Raw genomic sequence first — 9,249 nt, forward strand, 5'->3', positions numbered from 1 at the left:
AACCTCAGATATGCAGATGACACCACCCTTATGGCAGAAAGTAAAGAGGAACTAAAAAGCCTCTTGATGAAAGTGAAAGTGGAGAGTGAAAAAGTTGGCTTAAAGCTCAACATTCAGGAAACGAAGATCATGGCATCTGGTCCCATCACTTCATAGGAAATAGATGGGGTAACAGTGGAAACAGTGTCAGACTTTATTTTTGGGGGCTCCAAAATCACTGCAGATGGTGACTGCAGCCATGAAATTAAAAGATGCTTACTCCTTGGAAGGAAAGTTATGACCAACCTAGATAGCATATTGAAAAGCAGAGACATTACTCTGCCAACAAAGGTCGGTTTAGTCAAGGCTATGGTTTTTCCCGTGGTCATGTATGGATGCGAGAGTTGGACTGTGAAGAAGGCTGAGCGCCGAAGAATTGATGCTTTTGAACTGTGGTGTTGGAGAAGACTCTTGAGAGTCCCTTGGACTACAAGGAGGTCCAACCAGTCCATTCTGAAGATCAGCCCTGGGATTTCTTTGGAAGGACTGATGCTAAAGCTGAAACTCCAGTAGTTTGGCCACCTCATGCGAAGAGTTGACTCATTGGAAAAGACTCTGATGCTGGGAGGGATTGAGGGCAGGAGCAGAAGGGGACGACAGAGGATGAGATGGCTGGATGGCATCACGACTTGATGGACGTGAGTCTGAGTGAACTCCGGGAGTTGGTGATGGACAGGGAGGCCTGGCGTGCTGTGATTCATGGGGTCGCAAATAGTCGGACACGACTGAGCGACTGAACTGAACTGAACTGAACTGAACCCTGTTTGTTCTATCTGCAGGCTCTTGTTTATGATGAATTATTTCCTAATGTTTTTAACTATGCTTTCAACTTTAGGAGGGCTCGATTTATACCCCATGGGAATCCTGGGTAGTGGGAATATGACTCGAATGTTGCTGTTGTTTTTTTTGTTGAGGTGCATGGGAATCAATTACTAGACATGAGAATTTTATTACATAGAAACCATACATTCAGACCCTAAACCCGTGTATGGGCCAAGTTTTTGGCTTCTCAAGGGGCTTCCCCACTCCTGTCAAAACCCAGGCAGAGAGAGTCAAACTTCCTTGTCAGCTTTGCCTGTAGTAGAGTTTACTCTTTCAGGCTGGGATTTTACCCTGCTTACAGACATGTACATCAACCTGTTACTACTGCATGGTTGCTGGCAGGAGGCATGAGGTTCCCAGGTCAGAGACAGCAAGCCTCGTGAGCATCATTTATGCGTCAGTTTACCTTGCCCATCGGGTCCCACAGGGATGATGCAGAAAAGCCCAGATGGGGCTTCCCTAGTGGCTCAGTGGTGAAGAATCACCTGCCAATGCAGGAGACATGGGTCCCATCTCTAGTCCAGGAAGCTTTCACCTGCTGTGAAACTATTGACCCCAAGCCTTAGAGCCCGTGCTCTGCAACAAGAGAAGCCACTGCGATGAGAAGCCCGCGTGCCGCAACTAGAGCGCAGCCCCTGCTCACCCCAACTACAGAAGAGCCCAGGCAGCAACAAAGACCCAGGGCAGCCAAAAATAAATAAATATGTTTAAAAATTAAAAACAATAAGGGCCCAGATGGATGCCCAGACATTCATGGGTTCTGTTACAGGAGAGGAATCAATTTGCTCTTTGACTCAGAAGAAGACACTGCTTCATCCCTTCGAGTTGCTCGCTATAAACACAACTCTGAGGAACAGCCCAGCAAGGAATGACCAGAGCTTTGTATATGTGGCATAACTGGCCAGAATGTTGAAGAATGTTCAGGGCCCATAGATCAAAATCATAGAAGGCGATCTTGATGTAGGTCATTTATGGGTCAAACCTTAAGAAATGCTGCCATTAAGAATGAAATCACAGGGACTTCACTGGTGGTCCAGTGGCTAAGACTCCGTGCTCCTGGTGCAGGGGAGCCTGGGTTGGATCCCTAGTGTGGGAGCTAGATCCCACATGCTGCAACTGAAAGTTCACATGCTTCAGCTAAGAGTTTGCATGCAGTAACAAAGGCCGGGAACAACCAAGTAAATGAATATATATATTTTTAAAGGTTGAAATAAATAAATATAAAAAAGGATGAACCTAAGAATTAATATGGGCTATATTTTTCAAATGGAAAGCAATCACTCCTTAGCAAAACTCTCTCCACTCTTCTTTTGCAGAGCCCAGATAGGCAGATGCCACTTCCCAGGCTGTCTCACAGATGGGCCTGGCCACATGACCAGTTTGGTTATTTAGACCTAAGGGAAAGCCAAACAGGAAGCTTTTTGAAAATCTTTGGTTTTCAGATCAAAGGAACATATTCAACTGCAGCCAGCCCCTATCCCCTTTGTGCTTGGAATACAGACGTGATGCCTGGAGCTATGGAAGCCATCTTGCAGTCACAAAAAGAGAAAACATTAAAAAATTCCAAATTCAGAAAGACAGAAAACAGCCTGATCAGGGCCAGCATTGTGAGCAGCTAAACCAACACTAGCAAGTGTTTTCTTCCAGACGTCTGTGAAACAAAGGTAGCTCTCAATGTTTAAATCACGGGGAGTCTGTTTTCCATTTCTTGCAGCCAAAATCATTCCTGATGCACTTCAGTAAACATCTTCATTTCTTTTTTTTCTTTTTTTTCCTTTAACTTTTAATGTTTTCGTAATTTCAGATTAACAGAAAAGTTGCCATTTTGTAAAGAATTCCCATATACTCTTTACCCAGGTTCCCAAATATTAAGAATTTATTGCACTTGCATTATTATTTCTTTCTCTGTATGTATGTTCATTTTTTCTAAACCATTTGAGAGTAAGTTGATATGATGCCAATCTATCCATAAAAACTTTGGTGTTTATTTCATAAAAACAAGAGTAGTCTCTTCTGTAACCATAATAAAATTATCAAAATCAGGAAATTAACTTTGATACAGTATATTATATAATCTGCAGATATTATTTAAAAATTTTGAAAACTATCCCAATACATTTGTATGCCAAAAGAAAATCTAGGATTGCTTTCAATATTTGATTGACATGTCTCTGTAGTATCCCTTTTTTTCTTAAAGCTTTTTTTTTAATCTTATTATTCTTTCTTAAAATATGTTTATTTTTATTTTTATTTACTTATTTGACTGCACCAGGTCTTAGTTTCAGCATGCAAGATCTTCAATCTTCACTGGGAATGTGGAATCTTTAGCTGGTGTATGTGGGATATGGTTCCCCTAACACTACATTGGGAATGTAGAATCTTAGGCACTGGAGCACCAGGGAAGTCCTCTTTAGTATCCTTTCATTGGGAACAATTGTTCAGTTTTTGTCTTTGACTTTGAAAATTTTTGAAGTGTATCCGACTCTTTGCACCCCATGGACTATAGAGTCCATGGAATTCTCCAGGCCAGAATACTGGAGTGGGGAGCCGTTGCCTTCTCCAGGGGATCTTCCCAACCCAGGGATCGAACCCAGGTCTCCCCCATTGCAGGTATATTCTTTACCAGCTGAGCCACCAGGGAAGCCCTTTGAAGTGACAGGCCAGTTATTTTATGGACTGTCCCTTCATTAGGGTTTGTGTAGTGTGTCCTGATGATTAATTTCAGATTATGCATTTGGGGTAGGAGTAACAAAGGTCCGTCTAGTCAAGGCTATGGTTTTTTCTGTGTTCACGTATAGATGTGAGAGTTGTACTGTGAAGAAAGCTGAGCACCGAAGAATTGATGCTTTTGAACTGTGGTGTTGGAGAAGACTCTTGAGAGTCCCTTGGACTGCAAGGAGATCCAACCAGTCCATTCTAAAGGAGATCAGTCCTGGGTGTTCTTTGGAAGGAATGACACTAAAGCTGAAACTCCAATATTTAGGCCACCTCATGCAAAGAGTTGACTCACTGGAAAAGACTCTGATGCTGGGAGGGATTGGGGGCAGGAGGAGAAGGGGACGACAGAGGATGCGATGGCTGGATGGCATCACCAACTTGATGGACGTGAGTCTGAGTGAACTCCGGGAGTTGGTGATGTACAGGGAGGCCTGGCATGCTGCCATTCATGGGGTCGCAAAGAGTCGGACACAACTGAGCGACTGAACTGAACTGAACTGAAACTTGCAAAAAACTAGTTTTAGTACTCATTAACGATTCTTGCCTTTTCCCTATTTATTCTTTTATATTAGAATGGGCTCATGAATTCTTAGTTCATTCAATAGGTTATAACCCATTACTATCATTACATTGAAGTTATCCCAGCTTTAACCTTTAATCTGGCTTCTGTGTCCTTCTAATATGTCCCTATCCATTTTTTAGTATTTTTTTTTCTTTCTGGACACAACGAGATATCCTGACCATCTTGTACTTTTCCTTTCCAGTCCCAGAACCGGTCACTTCTCCAAGCAGTCCTGGTTTCTTTTCATGGAAAAGGGTGTTTGGGCACTGGTTCTTTTATTTTTGGAAGCTAGTCTTTCTGAGTCAGCTTTTTTTGAGAGGAATTATCCTTTAACTTCTATCACGTCACCCTTTCACGTGTGTGCCTTTTCAACCCCTGTTGTTGTTTAGTTGCTAAGTCATCTCCCACTCTTTGTGACGCCATGGACTGTAGCCCGCCAGGCTCCTCTGTCCACAGAATTCTCTGGGCAAGAATACTGGAGTGGGTTGCCATTTCCTTCTCCAGGGGATCTTCCTGACCCAGGGATTGAACTCGTGTCTCCTACATTGGCAGACAGGTTCTTTACCACTGAGCCACCAGGGAAGCCCTACCTCCAGATTTTTCTCCACTTTGCAGACTTGGTGCCTCTGTACTCACAGGAGCTGGAAATGTGTTTCTCCAGAGGTCAGTGACTCTGAGAATGTATAGTGAGCTTATCAAGTATACATTTTTACCGAATCATATCAAACTTAGGGGTAAATGTCAGAATTGCAATTTAAGGCCCAAAGTATTTCACAAATAACTTCACCCAACTCAAGTTTTTTAATGGAATCCAAAATTCTTTAGCAAAAGTGACCTACAAATACCCACTTTTTATTTTTTTGTTTCCTAAGTAATATTTAACAGTTATTGAGAGCTTAAAGCCGGGTACTATTGTAGCCTCCTCTTTCTCTAGCATCTCACAGGGTGTGTTTCATGGAACATGAGTCTCAGTGATGACTAAGAAGGGCTCCCTGAAAAGCAGGAGGGGTGGGCTGGTCTCCTGACTGTAGGATTTCTCAAAGCTTTTTATTATTTTTTAAAAGATTTGCTTACTTACTTATTTTTGGCTGCATCAGGTCTTATTTGCAGCGCGTGTGATTTTTCTTTGTGGCACACAGGCTCATGGTTGCAGTGCATGGGCTTAGATGTGCCTGGGCATGTGGGATCTTCATTCCTTGACCAGGGATCGAAACTGCATCCTCTGCATTGGAAGGTGGGTTCTTTTTTTTAATTATGAAAGTATAACACATTTACAAGGGACTTGGAAAATACAGAACAAAATTACATACATAGTTCCATTATAGCTTACAATTATTTTTTTAAATAGATAAATTAAGATTTTTAGTTGGACTTTCAATATCACCCCTCAAAAATTAATAGAATGGATAGACAAAAAAGTAGAAGGATACAGTAGACTTGAAAAGCACTATGAACCAATTCAACATAATTAAGATTTATACAATTTTCACACAACAGTAGGATACAAATTCTATTCAAGTTCCCATAGACTATAAACAAGGAGACACTGGAGCATTTTCAGGAAAGCAAAACAAGGTGCAAAAATGTCATGGTCTAAAGGTACTGAGATCATATGGAGTCTGTTCTTTTATCCCTGTGGAATTATGTCAGACATCAATATCAAAAGATATTTGACAATAATCCACACATATTTGGAAGGTGGATTCTTAACCACTGCACCACCAGGGAAGTCCCTCAGAGGTTTTTAATGTTTATGTGTGTTGTGACTTCCAAAGAGAATGATGAAACACACTTTCCAAATTTCTTTTTCTTAATATATATACTTTACTGAAATATAGTTGACTCATAATGTTTCAAGTGCACAGCAAGTGGATTCAGTTATACACAAACACATATATTCTTCTTGAAATTATTTTCCATTGTAGGTTACTACATACTACAAACTATTGACTATAGTTCCCTGTGCTATATAGTAAACCTTTGTTGCTTGTTGCATATTTTTTTATTAGAAAGCTAGCATTCTATTCATACTAAGTCAAACAAGTAGAATTAAAATGTCATAAATGTTTTAGTTAGGCAAAAATTAATCAGTTTTCTAAAATCATCTCTCTCAATCTTAGAATACTTCCTGTAGAGCACCTGCTGACCCAGGTTCCACTCTTCCAACACCCAGTAAACCAACTCTGCTTCCTAAACATCTCTAGAATTTACCCACGCCTTTTCATCATAACAACCACCCTCCAGATCAAGCAGCAAAGTCTCTCCCTAACTGAGACCTTAATTGGTCCACCGGTGTATCAGTCAGAGTCCGGGCAGGAAACAGATGGCTGCTGAAACTGGAGAGTGGAAGAAAAGTTAATAAAGAAACAGGGCAAGGTTTACGGATAATGCAGGACCCCCTGGGGCTAGTTACAGCAGGAATCCTTAGCACTCTGGGCCAGAGGGGACCTGGGGAAGGATTGCTCACTGCAATAGGGAGAAGGTGGTTATCTGTAGAGAGGAACCCAAGAGGAACTCTGGCCTTTGGTAGGGAGAGAAGTTAATTCACAGTGACCTGGAAAAATAAGTCTTAACTTCTTCTTATTCTGGGCTCCCCTGGTGGCTTAGATAGTAAAGAGTCTGCCTGCATTGCAGGAGACCTGGGTTCGATCCCTGGGTCGGGAAGATCCCCTGGAGAAGGGAATGGCATCCCACTCCAGTATTCTTGCCTGGAGAATTCCGCAGACAGAGGAGCCTGGAGGGCTGTAGTCCATGGGGTCACAAAGCTTCAGTCACGACTGAGCGACTAACACTTTCACTTCACTTTCTTTGCACCTTATTTTAGACCTCTGCTCTCCTGGGGTGCCTGTCATTGGCCAAACCCAAGCAAAAGCTGGAGGGAGACAGTGATGTAGTCTACACCGCCAGCTTCCTAGGGCACAGAGGAGAGTAGAAGGTGGGGAGTGGATCTGAGAGGCAGACAGGAAGTAGCGTAACCTGGAGTCTTGCCTCCGCATCCCATCCATCCTCCACATTTCTAAGACCTAGATCTCATCATTTCTTGCTCTTCTTAGAATCCATCCATTGCTCCCTATTACTGTTGGAATAAAATCAGTAGTTAAGCACCAACTCACGAAAGCCAACTGTTAGCATCTTTTCCCAACTCTAGGGACTTCCCTGGAGGTCCAGTGGTTAAGACTCCATGCTTCTGCTGCACAGGGCGAGGGTTCAATGCCCGGTTGGGGAACTTAAGATTCCGCCTGCCATGTGGTGTGGCCAAACAAGACAAAACAAAAACACTCCTACCCGCCAACTCTATGTTCAACGACCAATGGCATCAAGCCTGAAATCAGCTGTGGGGAGGTGTTCACACTAAGGAATTGGCAAATGCTACTAACCATTATTTTTTTCTTTCATAGAACTGCATATGTTAAGATAAAAGCACTTTATTAGAAGAAAAGAATGAACTCAGGAAATGTTCTTTAAAAAACTCTAATGAAAACAGAGACAATGACCAACCTAACAGTCATGAGGGCTCCTAGCACCCAGACTATATTCTCCAAGTACCCTTTCCCACTAAAAGTAACCAGGGCTCCTTGGAGAAATAGCTGATTTGAAGTCTGGGGTGAGTAAAGTAGCAAGATGTGGCTGGAACATCTTAAGCCAGAAAGCAAGGAAGTTATCAAAGTCTACTGGGGTCAGGACAAAAGGACAGTAACCATTGAAGGACTTCTACTGGCCGAAGAGAGGACAATTTGAGCGTGTAAAAACATTAAAAAAATTTTTTTTTAACATTTAAATTTAAAATTTAACATAAAAATTTAAAAACTTTTAAACATTTTTAAAATATATGTATATCTACAGTGGATTGAAAGACATCGAATACTGATACATTAAAAAAAACTAGGAGTCACAGGATTGAAAAAAACAAAACCTCACTGGTCACCTTTAGAAGATGTTAGGAGCCCACCAGGCTCCTCTGTCCATGGGATTTCCCAGGCAAGAATACTGGAGTGGGTTGCCACTTCCTTCTCCAGGGGATCTTTCCCAACCCAGGGATCGAACCTGCATCTCCTGCATGGCAGGTGGGATCACTGTCATTGAGCCACGTGGGAAGATGAAGATGTTAGGGAACAAGCTTTTTCTGAAAGCTGGCAAATAAAGGGAGAGAGACAGCATTCCATCTTTTCCTGTATCAGTAGTCTTCAAGGTAACCAAATAGTTGGTGATAGAACATTTTTTTAGAAAAATTCTGATAAATGACGTAATGGCTGATTATCACCATTTTGCAACCCTCAATGAAGTAAGAAATCTAGTCAGGCACGTCAGTGGCTGTTGAATCCACGTGGTATGTGATGAAGAGCGGATAGGAAAATTTATAACAAATGAATCAAGCTGGAAATATTTGAACTTTGTGATCAGGCTTTACATCACAAAAAGATACATCTCTGAGATGTATATCAGGATGTATATCTGTAGATCAGGATGTAATAAGAAACCCCAGAGTATAGAAATTCTATAGGATCAACACCAAATATTGTGTTGACCAAAAAGTTCATTTGCATTTTTCTGTAACATCTTGTGGGAAAACCTGATAGAAATTTTTGGCCAACCCAATATGTTGCAAGATTTGAAAAAACAGAGAGAGGTTTCCCTGGTGGCCAGTGGTTAAGAATCTGCCTTGCAATGCAAGGGACACTGGTTCAATCCTTGGTCCAGGAAGATGCCACAGGGCAACTAAGCCCAGGCACAAGTACTGAGCCTGCGTGCCCTGGGTCCTGCGCTGTGCGGTGAGGAGCCACCACAGTGAGAAGGCTGCACGCCGCAACCAGAGAGTAGCTCCTGCTCTCCGCATCTGGATAAAGTCCCCACAGAGCAACAAAGAATCAGAGTACTCAAAATATTAAAATTTTTAAAAAAGAGAGAATTCATAGATTAAGGGATTTAAGAAACCCATCTACTAAATGTAATGTGGGAATCTTGTTTGGCAGCTGATTCAAATATATGAAATGTTTAAGCCAATTATCAGAGGTCTGGGGAAATGTAAACACTGACTGCCTATTCAGTATTTCAAATTTATTTTTTAGGTGTGATAATGGCTTGGAGTTTTTTTTTTTTTTTTTTTTTCC

The sequence above is a fragment of the Bison bison genome, unplaced genomic scaffold (genome assembly GCF_000754665.1).
Source record: "Bison bison bison isolate TAMUID 2011002044 unplaced genomic scaffold, Bison_UMD1.0 scf7180017864155, whole genome shotgun sequence".
In the NCBI taxonomy this organism is placed as follows: Eukaryota; Metazoa; Chordata; class Mammalia; order Artiodactyla; family Bovidae; genus Bison; species Bison bison.